Source organism: Crocuta crocuta, unplaced genomic scaffold, assembly GCF_008692635.1.
Source record: "Crocuta crocuta isolate KB4526 unplaced genomic scaffold, BGI_CrCroc_1.0 scaffold448, whole genome shotgun sequence".
Taxonomy (NCBI): Eukaryota; Metazoa; Chordata; class Mammalia; order Carnivora; family Hyaenidae; genus Crocuta; species Crocuta crocuta.
In genome coordinates, this window is record NW_027532411.1 from 2,580,852 (window position 1) to 2,604,542 (window position 23,691).

Here is a 23,691-nt window from a genome sequence, read left to right on the forward strand (position 1 = left end):
AACAATCAGGGACAGTCAGCAAACGAAGACCCGTGAGGGGTAGTGGGGTGGCGGAGGGGTCAATGAACACCAGCAGGTGTACAGTAACGTGGAATTACCCAGAGCCGCTCAGGAGACACGCTGGGTAGGCAGTTCTCACTTCCCCTTTGGGGGTGTGGGGACTGTTGCATGAACAACAAATGTGAACTTTCACCAGGGGCAAAGCAGTTAAGGTGTTCTGCAAGCAGTACATGAAAGACAAGTCTGATGGTCCCAGTAACAATCTGGCTTGCCCAGGGTTTGCTTCCAAAAATCAGATATTTTTTGTGTCTTGATGAAATGTCTCGTCCCCATGAGCTTAAAAGAAAAAGATCACAACAAGTAGTTCTTGTTTACTGCCCTGTCATTCAGCAAAACTAGGACTGTCCTTGTTCCCCAGCCCACAAAACCATGCTATTCAAACCTACTCAGGAAACCTCCATTACGAGCACAAAACATTTACTTTCTCCTTCAAGCTGGAGTTTCTACGTTTAACCAAGAATATTCAGCTACGTCAGACAAATACTCCTATATAAGAATGGATAACATAACTTTTAGGGGAAAGACAAGAGAGACAGAAGGAGCTGGCCTAAGAAATGGGAAAATAAGAATAGCAGGAGAGAAAATAAGCATAGCGTGGGGTGCAGAAACCCGGGGTGCAGAAGAGAGGATTTGTTTCTTTTACTCAAATACCACTTGACGGTACAACATGGTGTTTGCTCTTGAAAGAAGACAAAATATAACATGAGCATCGGCTGTCTCTTCATGCTGGTGAAGTACAGGAAAGGTGACTAGCTTTTCATTTTGTTTAGGGATATCTCCTTAAAAATGGTTTCCACAAACACAGTCCTAAACATGCAGTTTCAGGTTCATTATGAGTTTAAGGAAACTTGGGAAAGCAGAAATGGCTCGTGTCTTGTGAAAGCCCAGATTCTCAGAGCTAAGATGAAATCACTCTCATTTTTTAAGAGCTTCCAATGCTCGGCAGACAGGTGTGACTTTGACAGTAGCATATGTCACCGGTATTTTCTGACTCTAATAGTCTAATTTAATCATAGCCTGAAGGCATCGGATTCTTCCCTCTTCGTTTTGGGATACTGATATATACATTTATATTTTTAAAGTCCACATCTATTTTTATATTCTCATACAAACTAGGCATATGGGAGTAAGCCAATTTTCAATTATAAACCCGTCATTAAGAAGAGACATCATGCAAAGGACCATTTGCTTAAACAAGCTTGTACAACTAATTTGCACAAGAAAAGGTCACTGTGAATGGATTAAGATTATCTCCATTGAGAGTAAAATAAAAACCCTTGCTGCATTAATTAAACTGCAAAATAGACTTGAAAGTAGAAAAGATTTTTAAGAGGGCTCGAATTTGGCTAAATAAGAAATATTAAATTACGATGGTAATGGCTTCTCCTTTGCTCACCAAACATAGGGAAATAATTGATAAGTATCTTCCAACTCAACTGTTAAAAATGTCTGGCTCTCTACCTTACCCGATCAAGAAGGAACTATGTGCACACACACACATATAAAGTTTAAACTCAAATTGTTTTAATATAAAAAGGTCAAGTATACTTCAGACTACAGCAAAGTTTAATAAGTGCCCAGAATAGAAAGCCCTGAGGGATTAGCACAAAAGGTCCTACATCCTCATCATTAGGCTGCTAAAAATGTAAAACCCTATTAATGTTCTGGATTGTAACAAGTTTCAAAGTTGCCAGTTGCAGAATTGACTTTAGGGAACGAGTGGACGTAGAGGGAAGGTAGAACACTTACAGCAAAATATTCAAATAGCAGTTATTCTAGGGCGTTGGTTTGTAAGTGGTGGCACAGGAGGAGGATCTGCCGATGTAGGGGATAGAGCTTATGTGCCTGAAGCTTGTGTTCATTCACGCAAAGGCTGAAAGGAGGGACGGGATGAGCATCCTTGCCGTGACATTATGAATAAAACACGTGAGCTCTCTGGGCCTTCGCTTCCTCATCAGCAAGATGACTAGAGAGTGTCTGAACATTCCATTACTGTTTACGTTATTTGTAGGTGAGAAAGAACGTTCTGGGGTGCCTGGGTGGCTCCGTCAGTTAAGGGTCTGACTCTTGATTTCGGCTCAGGTCATGATCTCACAGTTCATGGGATCAAGCCAAGCCTAGGCTCTACAATGACAGTATGGAGTCTGCTTGGAATTCTCTCTCTGCCCCTCTCCCTGCTCATGCTGTCTCTCTCTCTCTCTCTCAAAATAAGGAAAGAAACTTTGAAAAAGAGAGAGAAGAATGTCCTTTCAGAATATCCCACTGCCCCAAAAGTTTCCATAACCCTTGTATAAGTGTTTGTGTGCCTATATGTGTGTATATATACATGTATAAATACGGATCTGCTCGTGTGTATACAATGTATGTTTAACACATAAAGACACACACAGAACATGTGCACACAAAACTTATAATAATAATTTTCAGATTTCTAACCATGCTCAGTCCATGAACCAGCCTCTCTTTGGACTCTAGTGACAGGGACTCTGTGAATGGCTAAGTGCGTTCTAACTGAGGGACTAATGATACCCAGCAAGGGGAGCAGTCTTTCCAGCTGGGCCACACTTGTGTTTGGCGCCCTCCCACTCAGCCTTTCTGGGACCCACCTCTCCATTTCGGAACTCTCACACACTCTACATTTACCTCCTTCTCGATGCTTCAACTCCTTCCTTTTTTCAGTCACTGTCTCAAGAAATACTATGTCCCAGGCCTCGTTCTAGTCCTGTGGATTCTGTGCAGAGAAGACCCTTCTCCAGCCACTAGACTTACCAAGGAATCATCTGGTAATTAGGAGAGGCTGATCAGAACTGCAGGTGTGAAATCTCCTGGGAATGTGCATTATAAAGTACACTCAAAGGCTGGCCTTAAAAAGGGAGACACTAAGGAACTCTGGACACTCTCCCTAGCAAAACAACAATTTAACTGGTAAAAATTATATTTAAAAAAAAACTTCGTTCATTTAAAGTTTCTGGAAATCGTTCTAAAGATCTAATGACAAATGGAAAAACATTTGTTCGGGAGAACCAACAGACTCTTGGCAAGAACACTAAGTGCCTGTGGCATTTGAGCCATGACCTGCTCCACTACCAACCCCTCCCAGCTCTGCCTCATGGAAGCTCCATCCCAGGCAAGTTCAGTCAAGACTGTGCTCCCTCTCCTCCTGACTGCCATCAAGAAAGTGAAAAGGCAATCCACAGGAAAAAGAAAATATTTGCAAATCATTGGTTTGGTAAGAGACTAATATCCAGAATATGTAAAGAATTCTGACATTCAACAATCAAGAGACAAATAATCCAATTTTAAAACAAGCCATGAATTGACCAGATACCGTTCCAAAGAAAAACATACAAAATGCCAATAGGCACAAAGATACTCAACATCACTAACCATTAAGGAAATGCAAATCACCCACGAGGATGGCTATCATCAAAAGGACAGATGAGAACAGGTGCTCAGGAGGCTGCAGAGAAATTGGAACCCTCACATACTCCTGCTGGGAATGTAAAATGGTGCAGTCACATTGGAAAAAAGTTGGGCAGTTTCTCTTAAAACTGAAAGTGGGATTAGCATATGACCCAACAATTGCACCCTTGGGCTTTTATCCCGGAGAAAATGAAAACTTATTTTCACGCAGAAGCTTGTCCATGAATGTTCAGAGCTGTTTTATCCTTAATGGTCCCAAATGGGAAACTATCCAAATGTCCTTCAGTGGGTGAATAACTCAACAAATTGTGGTACATCTACAGCCTAGAATACTTTTTAGCAATAAAACGAAATGAGCTATTGATACACACAACATCCTCAAGGAAATTATGCTAAGTGAAAAAGCCCATCTCAAAAGGGTAAATACTGCCTTCCTTATTTATACAGAAGTTGTGAAATAACATAATTTTAGGGATATATAACAGATTAGTGGTTACCAAAGATGGGAAGAAGGATAGGCAGAGAGAGAACAGGTCAAGTGAGGGGGACAGGCTTCTTAAAGGGATGAATTCTCCCCTATTAAGTCTAGATATGTAAATCAGATCAAAATAATAAACTTCTTCAAAATGAGAGGTAATTAACACATGATATCCTAAGCAAAAAGGTAAGTAGATAAGGGAGGCAACTCATCTCAGACACCCTTCTGCTTTAAATCAAGAAATGGTTTTGTTACCCTTTTCAGATGGGCATTAAGCTTCCCATTGTGTAGGTGGTGACACAGAAGTTAGAGCAGTTTTTATAAATGACTGCAAAGAAAAATGCAATAAAATGACATGACCTGAATTTAACCTAGAAATCAGGAACCACTCTATGGCCATAATAATTTTCTCCTTAAAGTTGTGCTGAATAATGGATGGAATACACCCCATTTAAAATAGGCCGTGTCATAATGCATAATTGAAGTCCTTCCCCTCCATATGAAACACATTGTTGCTGGCAACCATTCAGTGTACCCGAGCAAGGGGGCGGGGCAGCGTGGCAAGTGCAGTGTTCCCCAAGTGCCTTCCCCCGACAGGAACATCATCTGCACCCCCTGGGAAGTTTGTAGAAATGGGAATTCCTATCCTCACCAAGACCCACTGATGTAGAAACTCCAGAGGAAGGGCCGAGAATTCTGTTTCAACAAGCCCTCCAGGTAATTAGGATTTTGTGCTAAGAGCTCACAAAAGATTTGAGTTAAGAGGTCAGGAACACAAAGCTTTGTGGGTTAGGCAGCTTTAGACACAACCAAACCTGGGTTCAAATTTCACCTTTGCTATTTACAAGCTAAGTGATCTTGGGAAGTTATTTGTCGAAATCTTAGTTTCCTGGTGGGCCAAATGGAGATACTTCTACCATGAGGCTTAGACGATACAATTTAAGTAAAGCACAGGCATATCCTAAACCACCCATAAATGGTAGCTATTATCACTATGGCTGAAGGAAAGCAACAGAATATAATGGAAAACAAAGCCGACTTGAAAGTTAGAGGACCTGGCTTGAGGAATTTGGGTTCTGGATCTACTACTTCCTGTGCAAAAGGAATTCTCTCTGCTTCAAAGCACTAAAGATCAAATGGTGTCCGTGCCTTATAAACTGCAATGCACTATGCAGCTGTAAGCTGTTGTGGTAAATTACATCAGGATGAGAGAAATAAAAACATTAAAAAAAAAAAAAGGAACAATGAAAAAAGAAAAGAAAGAACAGATTCCCCAAGACAGAGCCAGAGACAAATGTGGAACAGACCCTTTAAAATAAAATGCAAACAGAAGCTGGGAATCACATCAGAACAGCAGCCTCTAATTGAAAGGATTTTGCCTTATTATCAAAAGCTACATAGACAAGGATGCTGCCAGTGCTGCGTGCCCACTGGCCGTCCCATGCTTCTCGCAACCCCTCTGTAGCCTGCACCGTTGCCATGTGAGCTGCTTTTTGCTAATCAAAGAGGGTAGGGAAGATGCCAAGTGATCCAGCCTCTCATCTCTGTAGTCATACAATTCTAGTCTCCCTGTGATGTTGCGACAGTCTGTGTCGAGTATTTGTTTATAAAGTAAGTGAACATTTACACTATCTGTTCCCTCCAGTCCCCATCCTCGTAACTACTTAATCTTCCTCGCTTACACCCAAGTTTGAACTGCATCCCTTAGGAGAAAAAGAAAGAAAACAAAACTGATGTATGGCTGCGGTAGTGCCATTAAGTACACTGGGATGAGGGAAATAAAACAAGGTCCTTAGCACCTCCTCTGTGCTTTCTTTCATTCAATCAACAAGCATTAATTAGCTGAATGACTACCATGCATCAGGCGCTCCTCAAAGAATCAATGGTCCAGGGAAAAGGCAGATGTGTTAGCAACTGATTGTTATTCAGTGAGGGAATATGATGATCAATGATTATTATTTAGCGGTAGGACGGAGGCATGAGGTGGAGATTATGCAGAGAAACAACAGTGACAACTTGGCTTTGGTGGGGAGACTGAGAAGCAGGGATGCCTCCAGGAGAAAGGTAGACTGAGCTAATTATTAATGGAAGAGCAAGAATCAGACTGGACAGCAGGAAGAAAACCATGATGAGAGAACGCACCGCAGTTTGGAGAGGGAGGGGCGGTGGGGGAAGGGGAATGAAACTACTCGTAAGGCGGGGTCGCACTGGGAGGACAATGTGTGGTATCTCCTGGAGCTCAGACATAATCCCGTGTGGTGGGTCATGAGTCACCGAAGGGCTCAAGCAGAAGAGTGACACGTTCCCAAAGGCATTCTTACAGCTCGATAGAATACAACTTCACAGGCGAGCGCTTCGTTCAGATAGTCTGATAACCTTGCCGACAATGCAGGTCACAGCTATGGAACCATTAATGGCTCCAATTCCAGGCTTTCCAATACTAAAGAGCCTCTGCCTTCCACCACACCATACTGCCTCCTTGGGCAGCTCACACAAATGCAAGGTCTGGAAATACATTTCTTTCTTTCTTTTTGAAAGACTTTATTTTTAAGTAATCTCTGTACCCAACACGGGGCTTGAACTCACAACCCCAAGATCATGAGTCGCACCCTCCACTGAATGAGCCAGCCAGGTGCCCCTGAAAATACATTTCTTAGGGGGCGAATTCCTAAGCAGTTCACCTAGTTCACCTAGTTTAGAGCACTGGTAACAAGAGGCTACCACTAAGAGGGCCCCTTCTCCCCTCCTCAAAACGCTGCATCGCATCACACGAGCAGTTCAGTCCAAGATAGTGCTCTGTTTTTAGTATCCGTGTTGCCTTAGACGCTTTCTTGGACCTCACAGATTTAGCACATAAAATTTCAATTATTTTTGAGAAAACCCAAAGCCTGTAACATGAAATTGGCCCAAGACACAACTCTGAACTGAGAAACATACCTCTGAATCGGAAAATGGGTCCAGTTGGCCCCTACAGTACGGCTGTTTGTTGCCACGTCAGCATACATACGGAGGAGAACAGGCCCCCGTGGTCTTTGAGAATTCAGGGGACATACACCGCAGGTTCTTCGCCTACTCACACAGCTTTTGTGCACAGGGATGAATTGCATACGCTCTCATGTCGGGTAAATGCCGAGTGCGATACTAATGGGCGGTGCTGGACCTGGCTGACCCGACAGGCTGCAGCCTCACAGACATTCAGTGCCCCGCAGCCAGAAGGCACTTGCCGTGTGGAGGTGGTGTGATGTGTCACGTGGGCGATTCTTGCCTGGAGCACTGGCTGCTGCTAGAACCTCAGGGGCACTGGTCATGCCACAGGTTAGGACTTGATTTCTTTATAAAGCTTCTCAAAATGACGCTGCTGGTCCCAAGTTTTCCAGTGCGGAGAGCAGTGGTTGGAGACAAGGAAGGGCATGTATCTACATCCATCCTTCATACTAACCCTAACCCTAACCCCAGAAGACCACCCCCTCTTTACTGTCCATTTAAAATCCATGTCAGGGGCGCCTGGCTGGCTCAGTCAGTGGAGCAAGTGATTCTTGATCTTGGGGTTGTGAGTCCGAGCCCCAAGTTGGGTGTAGACATTACTTAAAAATAAAATCTTAGATGGGGCGCCTGGGTGGCTTAGTCGGTTAAGCGTCCGACTTTCGCTTAGCTCATGATCTCGCGGTTCGTGGGTTCGAGCCCCGCGTCGGGCNTCTTAGAAAAATCCATTTCAATGTAGGGAAGGGATGGAGGTAAAGTTTTGCGGGCTCTGATTGGGCATGAGGCCCCATGGGAAGCACACACTCTTGCACACACGTTTTCTCATTTAAGCCTCACAGCTATACTAGGAGGTAAGTATGGTTATGCCGGCTTCTCACAGGGAACAAGAGTCAGAAGACACTTGGAATCCAACACCCCATCTGAACACACTGGATCCTGACCCCATGTCATGTCAAAATTCCTCTATACCATCTTTACCATAAATATCTACTGACAGCTCAGGACTTTAAAATGGGACCACGTGGTAGTGACCACCTACATATACTAGTGAATACAGCAAGTGCCAGATCCATCTCTTATTTCAAGATGGGTAGAACACCATCTTGGTTCCCGCTCAATAGCAGCTCAACAGCTAATACGTAAAAGTGACAAAATAGGATAGCCGTGAAAGGGAACATTATAACAATGACTGCCCCCCCCCCCACATAAACATGCTGATGACATGTTCCCTGTGTGCAGGGCAACAACCTGTGCTTGTTATTGCACTTTATCTCTACAACCACACATGAAATGGCCCCATTTTACAGATGATGAAGTAGAAGAGCAAAGGTTTCATGAGGCTTGTACAAGGAAGGCTGAATACACAAAATGCTCTGTTGTCTCTCAAGAAGGAAGGAGGGATGTATGGGGACAGCAAAGGTGAAAACACAAGATTTATACCATGTTGTACCAGGTGGCGTTGATCTCGGCTGTATGGTGGGAACGGGGTTTTAGAGCACCAGCTTCTGTGCTCAGCAAAGCAAATCTCAAACGGCTCCAAGATCAATGCATCATCATTTCTCTGGGTCTCATCAATTCTCTGGTTAGAAATAAAGCATTTCTGAAAATGCTACCCAGAGCACTACCTGGGTACAGGGGAACAGAAAAGGGAGGGATCGTAAGAAGAGCCAGCAGCAACCATGACTCTGGGTGGATAAATGGATCCACAAGAGGTACACCAAGGTCTTGGCGGCAGGAGCTACATGTCTTCCCAGTTCCCGAGGGTAACTGGGAATCCCAAGGTCATTATCTTCCCATTAACCTCTCACCAGGCTCTGCACCAAGGAGACTGGCCAATAGGAGTGGGGCCAGGAAGTATGGACGGAAGCCAAGAACACCAGCACCGGAGAATCTGTCCTAAAAGGCAGCTCCCCCTCAGGGACAGGCAGAGCCTTAGGGAGCAGGGGCAGGGCACCTCCCCTCAGCACACCCCTCTTTCCTTCCTCTGCTTTACATGCACTCCTGCAGGAAGCCTAGTTGCATCCCCGAGTCTTGGCCAGAGACCCTTGCGCTGCTCACACAGCACCCTGGGCTGACCTGTGTATCGCTCACACGGGATTAAGTTGCCCATTTTCTTGTTTTCTTTTCACTGGACTCCGGGAGACAGGACCTAGGACCTACTTTCTGTAGAACCAGCCCTCACCCCAAGGCCTGGCCTTATTGGAGCCGCTTGAAAAATAATAAATGGATGGAAAATGCTTTGCATCCACTGGTTTTCATTTAGGTGTGAAGGGGGGGTGAGATCAACGGCAAGACCAAGAGATGTAAACCTCTCTTCACTACGATCATCTCTAGTTCGCTGTGACAAACATCTCTATTTATTATGCCTGGTCTTCCTCGGATGATTTGCACTTCTCTGTTTAGGTTGAGCCCACGTTAGAGAATGGAAAACACTGTCTGTATTCAATTTTTTTTTTTTTGCCTTCCTTTTGTACATTTTCTCTTTTTAAAGATATTTTTGGTACATTTTCTATCCCTTCTTCATCTTTATTTTTAAAGGCCTGGCAGTTTGTTAAAAATTTCATTTTCTTTCTGCACACTGGTGAGGGTGGGGGATTTGTGTTTCACCAGCCTTGATAAATAGCATTATTTGCAAATTGAGTCAAATGTATGTGCAGTGCTATTCAAAGTGAACCTTCTCCTGGCCTCTCTCCATGTCTGAGCTGAAGAAAAAAACAAAACAAAACAGTACAACCTCTGCCTGGCTTCATAATGATAAACACCGCTTTTCTCCAAAGGCAGTGACTCCCCATCCCCCAAAGAAAACTGGGCTCAACCTAGTTTTCTGACCACTTCCCTTCTTGAGCCAAAACATTCTTTCCTGCCCAGCCAGACTTGGTCAGCCCTGGGATTAGGAGGATGTCTGGAATTCCTTCTGGGCTGTTCTCGTCACCACAGAGTGGCTGCCCAGTGGTGAATAGGACATGCCCTGCATTCTTTGTCAGCCCTTAAGCCTTTCGTCTGGTCCTTGCACTTAAGTGATTATAAAATACCTTGAGAATCCAATTACAGTTAATGAAATAACAGCTGGCTCGGCTAACCTCACCTTCCTAAGTCTGCTCCTTTTTTGGCCATTCCTGGGGGTCTACCTTCTGACGTTGACAGTCAGGGCCAGCTCACTTCTGGGACTCTTCATGCTGAATAAGCAAACGAGGCTTCAGAATTCTGCGCAGGTGAAGATGCTGCATCCTCAAGAAAATTATCGGACACCAACATAATATGAAAGCTGCATGAAGCTGGTTGATTGTGAAAAGTTTATTCTTTCCCCTCTGGGTATGTGAATGCATAAATGTATAGGTGCATATGTGTCCATGGGACATAAAAATGTGTGTTATGGTTAATGACCTGATGGTGCATAGTGTTTATTTACCAGATCATCCTCCCATGAGGGTTTGGCCATCGGAGATCGGAAAGGCCCATAAATTCAGATTCTGCCATCTCCTTTGGAAGAAAACAATAGTGCCCTGGGGGATAGAGTCTGAGCTCAGTGTCACCCCTCCTCTCTTCTCCAGCTGGCTCTGGCCAGCCCAGCTCCCCTTGAAAAGCTAGCCAACTCCTAGGTGGCCTCATTTTGGGAAGAGGCTGTGGGACAGAGAAAATTTAAGTACCTAATAGAGGAGGGGCAGACCAGATGGCCCTAAGATGCCTTCTTGCTCTGATATTTGTTCACTGGACAAATGAATTCTGAGCAGCTCCTCTGTGCAGGTAGCACACTGCACACAGGGGAAACAAAGATGCCCTCAATGGTTTTTGTAATTACATGGGAACCCTGGTCTTCTCAGGCCCTTCTTTCCTAGATCTCCTTAATTCTATTCCTTTGGGTCTCTACACAAACTGAGCAATAAGAAGCATGCTCTGGTTCCTATTAGTTTCAGGTCAGGAGAAGTTCAATCTTATGGGTTCAATCCACAGAGCAACCAAAGTTACCCTTAAACTGTTAACTCCAAGGCTGAAAAGCCCCCAGTGGCCCCTCATGACACTTAGAATAATATTCACACTCCTTGCCATTGCCAATGGGACTCCATGAGAACTGGCCTCTGCCCACAGCTCAGACTGCCTGCTCCTCACTCACCAGCCACTGCTATACTGCCCTTCTCTCAGCTTCTTTTCACACAACTCACTCATCACCATCTCCTGGGCTTGTACTTGCTATGCCCTCTGCTGGGAATATTCTCACCAATCTGTCCCAAGATGCAAATCAGTTTTCAGATAAACAGTACCTCCTCAGAGAGGCCCTCACAGACCAGTCTGTGTTCCGAGCATTCACTGTCCCGTTGCCCTGTTTCATTTCTGTCTTAGGATTTACTACGGTCTGAATTCACCCACATATTTGTTTTACAGGCTCACTCTCTTTCTCCCTAAATTATACACACACACACACACACACACACAATGAGGAAAGGAGTTTCCTTGTTCTTATTCATCACTGTGACCTCAGCCCCTAGACGTGCCTGGACCATGGTGATCTTAAGAAATATTTGTTGTTGGGGTGCCTGGGGGGTTCAGTCAGTTGAGCGTCTGACTCTTGATTTTGGTCCAGGTCATGATCCCAGGGTTGTGGGATCCAGCCTGTTGTCAGGCTCTGCAGTGAGTGTGGAACCTGCTTAGGATTCTCTTCTTCCCTCTCTCTCTCTCTGCCTCTCCCCCCACTGCACTCTCTAACAAATTAAAAAAAAAAAAAAAAAGAAAGAAAGAAAAGAAATATTTGTTGTTTCATGAATACCATTATCTCTCATTTCTCAGGGGACAATACTCATGTGGCCACCAAGTCACCAAGTGTCCCAGTTGCATATCTCTCATTCCTCAGGGGACAATACTCATGTGGCCACCAAGTCACCAAGTGTCCCAGTTGCTGGCCATGTTTGAAGTGATAACCCACAGGACAACCTTCTAAAAGAACATAGTGAAGTTCTTTTTGTTTGTGGTTTTTTTTGTTTTTTTTTTTTTTTTGGTGCAATACCAGCCTCATCTCTCTGGTTAATGTTAAGATTCATCAACTGCTTTAAATGCCATCTGCTATGAAAGCAAGATCTCATTAAAAATGCTTTTGGAGAAAAAAAATTTTTTTAAAGAATGTCTTTAAGAGAGGTTTATGTAGAGTGAAGGGATGAAACTTGCATGAACAAATATTAGAAACTATAGTTTCTGGTCTTGACTTTGTCATTAACTGCTTGATTTTGAGGAAGGCACTTGGGTCCTAAATGCATGCTTGTTTATAAGATGGAGCAATCATACTTGTCTTGCCTGCCTAACGAGGTCTACTGCGGACCTAATGGGACAGAGTACAAGACAAGTTTATGTAAACAAGAGCACGTGTGAATACGGGGGAACACAAGGCAAGTGCCTTCTTAGAATGATCTTTGTATATTGGGAGGCATAATGTAGAGGATGTCAAAGGTTTGGTACTGTTTTGTTTCCTTTCCTCTTTTCTGAGTCCCAAATTATTATGGCCTCCACCCCAAAGGCATTGAATGCTTCAGAAGTGCAGATCATTTTCCAAAAGAAGCATCTGCAACAGCTAATTTGTTACCAAAGCCAGTGATGAAACACACACGATCCTAAGAGGGTCTGGAAAACCGGCCATGATCCCCAGGGCTCTTCTGTGTTAGTTTTCAGCTATTAGCCCATCAGTCTGTTTTCGGAGTATGAATCTGTAATGAAGAAGGCTCAGAACTCTTGGCTACTGGGCCCTTAAAGGCAGAGCAATTCTGTCACATGGATCGTCTTGTTGCTTAGTTTCCAATAAGGTATCTTGGCTTTTAAATAAACTGTCAAGTAAAACTTGGCATCAAAACACAAAGTGAGTAACTTCCTTTGTAGAGGAGCCGACAGTTCAGCGGTGTGTCAGATAGATAGCTGCTAAGAGTCGGCTCCTCTGGAGCTGCATCCTCTCTGGAAGGGAGCTGGTACCACAAACTGCCTTCCTTGGTTGGGGAGAAGTCAAAGCAAAATTTAGGGATGTTCTTTATGGAAAGTTAACCCTGCAACGCCGATCGACCACATCCCTCTCCACGAGTGTTGGTTTTGGAATTATAAAAGTTTTGGAGGTGTGAAAACATAATTGGAAAACTTTTTTTTCCCTGCTTAAAGGGCTAATTGATTTCACAGGTGTTTAATTATCATTTGCTGTGAGATAATACCTTGTAGTGCCATAAAAAATGGATTTAATTTTCGAGTGCCTGCAAAACCATTGCCAAAGCCAAGCGAGAGCTAAAGCTAGATAATTATTCTATAAATCAAACACACTGCCTCCTTTCTTTGAAATTTTTAATACTTGGAGATAATGATATCTGACAACCTTGAAACTAACATGAAAAGGATTTTCCTGCCAAGTACCAAAAGGCAACCACTGGAGAATTTAGGTGGCCTGGTTCATTGACAGTGGCTGGGGCAGCCTTAAGATCCTGCCTGTGGGCTTCCAAAACATGCCAAGGGTAAGGACACTGGGGTATGTCACGACATAGTATTCTCTACCCAAGATCAAACGGCCACATGTCCAAAAAGGTCTACAATGACAACATCAACAATAACAACAATGAAAACAGGAATGAAACCTAAACTACCATTAGCACAAAAAACTGCCTGAAAACAACTGTAACTCTTTAAGCCCAAGCTCAGAGTCCTGGAATGTGGCAAGTGGAGGTTTTTCAACTTGATCAATGAATACTTTCCTATCTTATGCTTGCGGCACAACACTTACGCTTTCCATAATAACAAGGGAGAGAAATCATGAAATCAAAACAATGTTAACAGCTGGAAGGCACCACAAAGATCATCCATTCCAAACATCCCAGCTGAAAAAAAGCAAAGCCAGGAAGAGGTCAAGTAACTTGCCTAAGATACTACCACCAGGGGCAGAAGCAAGATAAAAAGGTTAGTTCTGAGCCAGCAGAGAAAGAAAGAGACAGCTTGAAAATAGATTTGGAGTCCCAATCTCATCCAAACTCTAAAAATAAGGAAGGAATTTTTTAAGAGGAAAAAAAATTCATTCTCTAAGAGGAGTGGCTATTTCTTCAACAGATCCCAGTTTCCGGGGAAGTGCTGAAGCTGCCTTAAATAACCGTATGGGAGTTTTAGTTGGTGCCACGTTAAAATTTTTTTCTCCAACTTCTATCCAGAAGCTACTGAAGTCATAATATATTCCATTAGATTAAGTGTGCTTAAATGCTTTAAGAAAGCAGGGCGACCTGGTGGGGCACATGCACACACTGTCAGCATTGTTTAATTTATCTAATACCTGTGGATAGTGTGTGCACACCGGCAAATCACTATACAGTATGGATTTTCAGGTGGTTCAAGTTGGCCTTTACAGTAGTGGCTAAGGTATTATAAGGCAAAATGCAGAATAACTGGTGTCACTCCTGGACACTGTGCTTGGGTCCTCATAGTAAAACTGGGAGCCCAATACATGTAGGCAGAGCAGGTGGGGGAGAAAACATGGGTCCCAGCATAGACTGAAAGGGATAGAATGGACACGCATTCACAGGGACTGGCTTGGAACTGCAATGAAATTCTTGCTATCAATAAAAATGATGATAATAATTAGGGGTGCCTGGGTGGCTCAGTCGGTTAAGTGTCCAACTCTAGATTTCAGCTCAGGTTGTGATCTCAGAGTTGTGAGATCGAGCCCCATGTTGGGCTCCATGCAATTCTTTCATGCCCTCTCCCTCTGCTCCTACTCTGCTTGTATGCATGCGTGCTCTCTTTCTCTCTCTCTCAAAAAAAAAAAAAAAAAAGATGGTAACAATTAGAGCTAGCATTTCTTGTGAGCTTATTACAAGCTCAAGCTTCCGCAAAGCACTTTATATCTGGCCATTGGATCTTCCAACAACCCTGTGAGATAGGTAATATTATGTGTCCTCCTTTATAGAAGAAGAAATTGAGGATTATACCTAAGTTGTCTAAATTCACTTAATAAGCACACAGGTGGAATTTGAACTCAGACATTCTGATTGTAGGGTCCAACTTAACATATAGTAGCACAGTATCTTGCTTCTATAATGCTTCTTGGGGCTGGCCCATGGACTAGGTAAGTGAGCTCTGTCTTGAGGGAGACTATGGAATCTCCTGGGCTGATTCATGGTCCTCTGGCTGGAGACAGGCCTGGCACTGCACCAGTTCTTTTATCTGGCTCTGAATTAGAGAAGGCATCCTTCCCGAGGTCACCTCCCAAGTGAAGTATTAGCCCCAGATCCTGGGGAGTAGATAGAGCAGGTGAGAAACAAATGGCTGCCTATTTGCTGTATTTTATCTCAGCCAGGACCACTTGTAGAACAGCGAAACCACAAGGCCTCTTTCTAAGAATTTATATAATTTTACATCCCGGATCCACCACACGGCATTGGTACTGAGAACCACAACGCATCTTTTAGTTGCCTAGGAAACTGTGCGGAACCTCTCCTACGTGTGCAGGTCCTAACGCCAAGTGAACAGGACAGGGAAGAGAGATAAAATGAACACTATAAGAGACACTGACATCTCACTTGTTCACTTACTCATCCATCTACCCATTTACCAATAATGCTTATTGAGAAGCTACCTAACAACCAGGCATGCTGCTGTTAGGAGGGGGGAGTACACGGGGAACAAAAATTCATCACCGTCATCATGGCATTTCTTTATCTTACGGAATTTTCAGTCTTGTTGGGAGGGCTGATATTAAATATTTATTTATTTATTTATTTATTTATTTATTTATTTATAAGAGCATGCACATGAGCAGGGGAGAAGGGTGGGGACGAAGGGGAGGGAGGCAGGGAAGGAGGGAGGAAGAGAGAGAGAGAGTGAGAGAGAGAATATCTTAAGCAGGCTCCATACTCAGTGCAGAGTGTGAGGCTTGATCCCACAACCCTGGGGTCATGAGCTAAGCTGATAGCAAGAGTTGGTTGCTCAAATGACTGAGCCACCCAGGCACCTGGATATTAAATAATTTTTAATGAGCGATCAAAGGAGAGACTAATGGTTCTACAAGAGCACATAAAAGAGAAGAGTGACCTTGTCAGGAGTAGAGGACCCCATAAGGGTCAAGGAGGACTGGGGTTGAGATGAAGTGCTGTGGGCAGTGTTGACAGCAAATTGTCAAAGGCCACCAGGATGGCCTTGTGCAACGACCATGGAGACACGTAAAATACGTTTGTGCAAGCAAAAGACACATACTACATCTTGTCATCTCAACAAGGCAAAAACAGCTTGCAATGACAAAGACGAACTCTTTGTATGTGTGTGTGAAACAAATGCTGGGGCTTCTTGCTGCCTGGAAACATCGAGTAGGATGAAGGACTGGCTGTCCGGATGGATACTCACTTTCTGTGAAACACGCCCATTGTACACAACATTCTAGATGCCACACACCCTCTCAGCAATGGAACTGGGCAGCCGGTCTTAACCTGTGTTACAGAAGGAAGGCTGTGGTGGGAAGAGCCTTCACATCTTGATTCGAGTTAATGAAAGCTACTTGAGACTGCTCTGCTCATTTTACCTGCTCTTTCCTCCCAGGACCTGACAATTCACCTTCTCTAGCACGTACTTATGAGCCCCTTTTCCCGTTGCCACAAAATTCTACAAGCTCTGTAGAGATTGTGCTGAGTCCCTAAATAATCATATTTTCACAGTAATTAAAAGCCAAATTCCCCAACTCCCTAAATGCTACGAGCAGCTTGAATGCCTGTATTTTGCCCTAACATCGAACATCTCCAGGGGGAAGGAAATCATGAGAGAAAAGGCAGAGATGACACAGTCGCAGAAAGAGGCAGCCTCACAGGCCGCTGAAGTGGATAGAGAGGAGAAGGCAGCTCGACTCCCGCTGGGAGGGCGCACTCAGCCCCTGGGATCTGGCTTCGGCCTGCCCGTCCTCAGGTGCTGACTGCTGTGTGGCCTGGCCCAGGGCCCACAGCCGGGGAGGGCAGGGGGGCTGTGAAGGCATCTTTCTGCCACTGTGATGTCTTTCCTGCTGACTTCATAGTCCTAAGGTGAGGGGGTGCAAGAGGGAATTTCAGTTATTAAGGTCTTAGTTTGGACTGAGAGTCAGGAACAAAAGAAAAGCCATGACTGGGCTTTGCCCAACAAAGACACAGCTTTCATGTATCTGCCTCCTAGACTTATTGAGGGATTACAGGACCTCCCCAAGAATCTCCGACACAGCAAAATAAAGATCGAATCGTGAGGTCAGACCAGAGCAAACCGCTGCTACCTGTATCTTTAAGGCCGCTAAGCCCTTAGGAAAGAACTGGAAGAAAAGCTTGGAGGAAAAAAATATATATATATACGTGTTAAACATCACAACACACATTCTCCATTCTTTAAATCAGAATCCTGACTAGAGAAAGAAAGATGATGATGAGAGCCCAAAGAAAGGCTCCCGGTAAAAAACAAATAATAAACTATAAATAACTCACATGCAGCAATAACAATAATGGTAAAAATATAACAATTGCTCCAGTTGAGAGCACACGTGTATGCTAATAAGCACCGTGCCGACGGCTTTACACAGAGGGTCATAATCTGAAGTCAGTACCATTATCCCCATTTTACGACTGAACACGGAGGCTGACAGAGGTTTGAAAATCTTCCCAGAATTATAAAGCCAGTAAATAAAGACAAATAGAATTCAAGTGTGTTCTGAGAAGTTCGAGAACCTGCTGGACCTTCTTCAGCGGTATTTTGTACTGGCAGTAGCTGAGGTCTCCAGAAGGAAGAGGCATAGAGGAGATCTTTCAAAGCATGAGCACTGGAAATATTTTGATGCCTGTTCAAACAAGCAATTCCAATGAAGTAATTACCAAACCTTAACATACAGACCTTACATGTACGCTGACATTAAAATGGCTTATTCCTAGGTTTTTCCTGATTGCTGCATTCTGGATAAGTTAGTGCAGTGGTTGTTTGGCTTTCTGTTTTTTATATCTCTGCTCTGAGAGATGCTACACACTCTCAGGTGTCTGAAATCATCCCGAACCAAGAGAAACTAAAGTAAGCTATTGCTCTGCCAACTTTGCGTTGGCACTGTGAAAGCCTCTCGTGCTAAACAACTCAGAGACAAAACACAAAGGCAAAAAAAAACACCAAAAACAAAACCCAGCTGGCATTCGAAAGCCTCCCCTTTGGGGACTGAGTGGAGACTAGAGAATAATAGTGAGAAAGAATAAGTTAACAACTACTTAATAATTGTCAAAAGAAGAAAAACCTTATAAGTGAGAGTAAGTGACCTTAAAACTTAAAATTAAGATGGTTTTATGCCTTTGGTATTTATGATGTGGAAATTTGGATGGGGTGGTGTGAGGTGAGACGCTTCTGGATGGATATGTTAGACAAATCTTTGTAAGGCAGCACAAGTTATAAAAAGCTATAAAATACCCACCTGAATTCAACGTTCAGACAGCTGCATCCCCGATACAACAGAAACGCTACCCACTCAGCCCTCAGCCCACAGATCTGCTGGGGAGCCTCACTACGTCTACTTATAAGCTTATCCATACATTACACAAGCATAAGGCACACAGCGAACAACGAAATGGTGCACGCGGATATTAAACGATGGATTTTAGCCCGTGGACACAAGTGTGAAACTCTTTAACTTCAAACTTGCAAAACTCACACGACAGAATGTGTGCAACTCTGATAAATATCTAGGCACCACGAATGCCAAAACATGCTCTCCAGAAGCAAACCATGCTTTACCTTTCACTTCGTTGCCAGCGGGATAGCAACGTGTGCCTGAAACCCCAGCACCATCTCAGCTGCTTGTAAAGATAGTCACCGCACAGGGTAATGCCATCCAGGAAGAATGTAGCCACCTGATTCAACCAGTAGATGGGGCACATCCACATGCAAGTGTTCCCACCGACCGTGCCTGGTGAGGAAGGGGAATAGGTCCTGCTTCCTCCTTAGCTCCCACATAGTCAAAAGTACACGCGGGGAGGGGGAGGCCATACCTCATCTTTAGAAGAGGCATTTGATTATTTCCTGGACTTCTGTTGCACTCCCGTTACAATGTAAATAAAAAGGGGTAAAGACCGGTCGGATTGGGGGGGAATGAGAATTGGCCAGCTCAGAAGGAAGAAATGCTCTGCCCACACCACCACGAATATACTCTAGAAAGCACATCAGTTATTCAGTCAGTCACTTACTCACTCTAACTCTAGACCCAATATTTTCTGAGCGCTTATATAACTGCCAGCACTATACTGGATTGGATGCTCAGTGGGGGCTCAAACAGAAATGCGATGTGCTCCATCATCCACTGCGGGGCGCAAACCCTGTTAAAATACACATGCAGGTCATAGGTAGCTACAGATCCTAAAGGCCCTGAAGAATGGGCAGGCATTAAAGCGGTTGTGGACTGGTGGAGGCATAGGAGTGGAAAGGAGATGGGCAGGAAAGCCCTTTCTGAAGGAGCAGCACTGAAATGGGGCCTAAGGGCTGAAGAGAAGCCAGGGCCCTAAAGGGGGTGTGGAAAGAATGATTCAACAAGTGGGGGCCATTTGGACAGGGCCCCAATTTTGAACCTTCTTCACACACTCAAGGAGCAAGGGAAAGAAGCCGAGCCAGTCAGGGTGGTGGTGGTGGACGGGATGGCAGACGAAGGAAGGTAAGGGATTAGAACCAAATGCATTTGTCCAGCAGGGCAGTGGCTGGCCCTCACTTTGATGCTTACTCACGCCTTCCAGGGAAAAAAAAAAATCACAAAAAATTAGATAGGGCTTTATTTTCCAGGTGCTATTTTAAATTCCTTACATGTCTAAACTTCATTTACTTCTCAAAATAACCTTAAAAGGTAAATACTATCACCCCTTTTTACAGGTGAGGAAACTAGGGCACAGAGAGGCTAAGTGCCTTGCCCATAGTCACACAGCTACTGTGTGTACAGCCTATACTGGAACCCCAGTGGTCTGACTCCAAAGTGCATGCTCTTGATTTCTATACTCTAAAGACTGTGAGAAGCATCATTTTATTTCAAAACTGCTATGTGTATTTTGATGTGTAAGTCTGGGGTTCTTTTTCTTGGCATTTTTGTTTTGTTTCCGGTGGCAGGGAGGACCGATGTGGCCCCAAATAAGAAATCTACAATTTGGCACCGAAGACAAGACTAGACAGACTTCTCCAATGTCCTGATAATCCAGCTCAATTGTGTACCCCGACTCTTGCCAGAGGCCAGCTTCGTCGTGAGTCTGGGTTCTGTGCACAGGCTCCCCAAAGGACTGTAAATCAGTGTGCGACACATCTCCATGAAGTCTCAAGCAGATGTTCAGCCTGTGCATACTCTCCCAGGCTCCACACGGCTCCAGCTCCCGGCTCTTTCCTCCTGCAGACCCTCAAATCACACTTGAGACATGTCAGCAATGCAGGCTGAGGAAGAAGGCTGCAAGGAGCAGATCGAGCGCAGTTCTTTAAGCAAGCCAACAGAGTCCAGCGGTATTTCATATATGCATATCAGCTGCCGAGAGCCGAGTCAGCATAAATCACTGTCAGCCTTTACCACCTGGATGCGATTTTCCAAAAGATGAAGTTGTCATATTTGGGGAAAGTTTCCGCGGCCAGTGAGTCTGGGGTGGCTACGATGTATTCCAACCTCCTTCATAGGCAACAAGTTGCACGGAACTTTACTATACTGACAGAATCCCAAGACAATTCTACCCCCACCCCCACCCTCCCAGAAGGGTGAGGAGTCATGCTGAAAAACGGATGACAGCAAAACGTTTTTTAAAAAGTTCTTAAGTAGACGTTCCAAACCAACTACCAAAACACAAAAATCTGAAATTAAAAAAAAAAATTCCATTCTCTCCCAGACCAAGGAACAGGTTTACCCACTCTTCTTTCTCCCTGTAAGTATCCTTGAGATTTTCTAGTGATTTGTACACATGGGTGATATGGAGCCTAAGAGGGCAGAGCTTGGTTATCAAGCCTGGCTTGTTTTCTTTCAGCAAGGCCAGAGATTCCCTCCCTTAGTCCCTTTTCTCCAAAGATACACAAAGTTTTCAAAACAAAAACCAAAAACCAAAAAACCCCACAATACCAAGAAACAAAAAACAAAAAACAAAAAAAGAAAGCAGAAGCTGGGTTTCATTATGGATTTCAGGCCTAGAGTATCTATTCATCTGAGTAAGAGACCAATTACAACAACAGAAGCCCAAAGAACATCTGCAGCCCAGCTCATGAGCTGTGCTGTGAGCCCCATGCAAACATTTGTTGATTTTGTTAGAATTCCTCGTTAATTTCACCTTCCATTGGAGGCCTGGAGGTTCCAATCAAACCTCCCTGACCTTCACCCTGTGATGAAGGTAAGTCTATCACATCATCTTCCACTTCGTGGTATCTGGGCCTTGAGATGACAAAGCAAGAAAAGAATCAGATGGCCTTACTTTAAAATGACTTACTTTTGTCTTACACTTTATGAAAACTTTCTCTATTTCCTTCATCCTTCTTTGACCCTAGGGGGCTGGAGTGTTTCCTAACCTTGTTCTCCATCTACCACATTGTACAGGCAGAAATAATTATGGGTCAGGTTATGTATTTCTGACTGTCAAAACTCACAGCAAGGCTTACTAGGAGCAGGTATTTGATAGATATTCATGCGACCTACAGATGATGGCACTCACTGTATAAATTGTGTAAATAATCAGGTGTCTGTACACACTGAATATCTAGAAATGCATCTGGGCTGACAAATGTTTACACAGAGTTATACTATTTTAATTTTACCCTCGGTTGGGGGGAGAAAGGTGAGGGCAACAGCACATGAATAAAAGAAGAAGGTATTACAACTCATCATTACATGGAGGTTTCTCTTCTTTATGTAAAACCCAAATGTATAAAACGTTAAGCCATTTAAAACTGAAGATTATTCAAAAGATGTTATTTAATTATAAGATACAATTTTCAATGAAGTACAGACCTTATCTCAAGAATGGTTGGTTTAAAAAAAACACCCTGAAAACACAGGGAGGTTAAGTGGTTGCTCAAGGTCACAGAGCTGGTAAGGAGACCCCGCAGGATTCGGCTAGAGCTCCAGAGCTCTAGCTGAAGTGCAACGCAGTACCACTGCATTTCCAGCCAGCCAACTGAACTGGTCCTTTCACAAAACGTAGGTAATGCCATCGATCCCACCTGCCCCTTAGAAATGCCTGAGCCCAAATGTAGTCAGTGCTTGATAAAGCCAACTTGCAGGTGTAAAGGGTAATTACTTACCCAGGAACCAGATATCACAGTTACATAAGCCCCTATGTTTATATTTTGGGGGGTGTCTCTCTGTACATGATTAGCCATTCTTGGAGATGCCTCTGTGGGCTGGTTGTTTTTGTGGGTCAGTAGATCTTTCTGAAACTATTTCTAGGCTGTATGAATCTTTGTCTAGGAATGTTTCCTTGGCCATCCAAAACATGAAGTGCATTTTGCTTTGTTCACAGATAACGTCCCTTCCACCACGCTTGGCAATGCAACCAACTCTGACAATACAAACGACCCTGAAAATGTCCCAAGGACGTTCGGTTTACTTTCCTTACCTCTAATCTGGTCCCTCTTTTAGAAAGAAAGCTTGGGGAAATTTATAGCCCGGGAAGATGGGTGGAAAAATGATGCCATTTAAATGCAAAACCACTCTGGCAGGCTGTGTATGTGTGCATAGTGCGTGTGTGTGTAGTGTGTGTGTGTGTGTGGGGGGTGTGTGTGTGTGTGTGTGTGTGTGTGTGTGTGTGGTGGGTGGGTGTGTGTGTGGTGGGTGGTGCTGGTCAGGGAGAGGAGGAGAGTTGAAAGAAGGAGGTGGGTGGAAGGAAATGTCCATCTCCACGGGCAATTCAGTTTTGGCTGCTCCATGGAGACAAACCAATTAGTACGGATTGTCAAGGTGTTTTGTATGAATTGGCTACCTGCCCATTATGAATTGGAATGGGATTAACTAGCTATTCCAAACACCCCACCAAACAGCAAATGGTCATAAAATAATGATTTTCAGTCACCAACACCCTGGCTGGTTTGAAGACCGGGAGGTAAAAAGGCTGAATGTAACAATCTTCAGAGAGACTTAGATTCCTTCAAACCTACCTACTTCCTCTAAACATAGCCTTTTCTTTTCCTTTCCTCCCCCAACCCCTTTTCTCTCTTAGCTTTCATTTTTTAAAAAGCTCTCCTGCTAACTAGGAGGATATATAGTCTTCTGAACAAAGCCATACCTACTGACCCGTAATAATTTGTATGCTGTAGTGTGTAAGTTTTCCCTATCCCTGTGGTCTTCAAACCCCCACAGTGAAACACATTACCACCAAATCTGCAAGGGTCTAGAACCAGCCCTTCTTCTGAGAGAGAAGCCTGGAGAAACTTAGGTTCAAGTTGAGGGATTCGGCAAACAACCAATGCCATTAGCTCTTTTCAGTTATTTGTCTTGACTTCTCATAACTCGACTTCTTCCCCTGGCTCCAGACCTCAGGTCTCTGCTTTACACTGCAAACTCCAGGAACCACCCCCCGCTGGTCAACAGTATCTCTGCCCACGCTCTGTACAGGCAAATGGAGCCTCCCACTGGGGCGAACAACATTGAGGAAAAGAGTCCAAGGTAGATTTCAGTCCAAAGCACATGCGGAATTCCTGTGGGATTATTGTACATTGATTAATTGTTTGCTTCCCTCCTTCCCAATACCCATTTTTTTTCATCTGGGGAGCTACCTAGTCCCTTTGGGGTGGGAGGAACTGATCCTAACTCCTAGCCTTAGGGGCCATAG

General features: G+C 44.1%; 1 protein-coding gene across 1 annotated transcript in view; it reads right to left on the reverse strand.

Moving 5' to 3' along the window:
* Positions 1-23,691, reverse strand: part of EXT1 (exostosin glycosyltransferase 1) — a 285,479-nt gene that overhangs the window by 36,036 nt on the left and 225,752 nt on the right. The gene's annotated exons all lie outside the window — the stretch shown is intronic.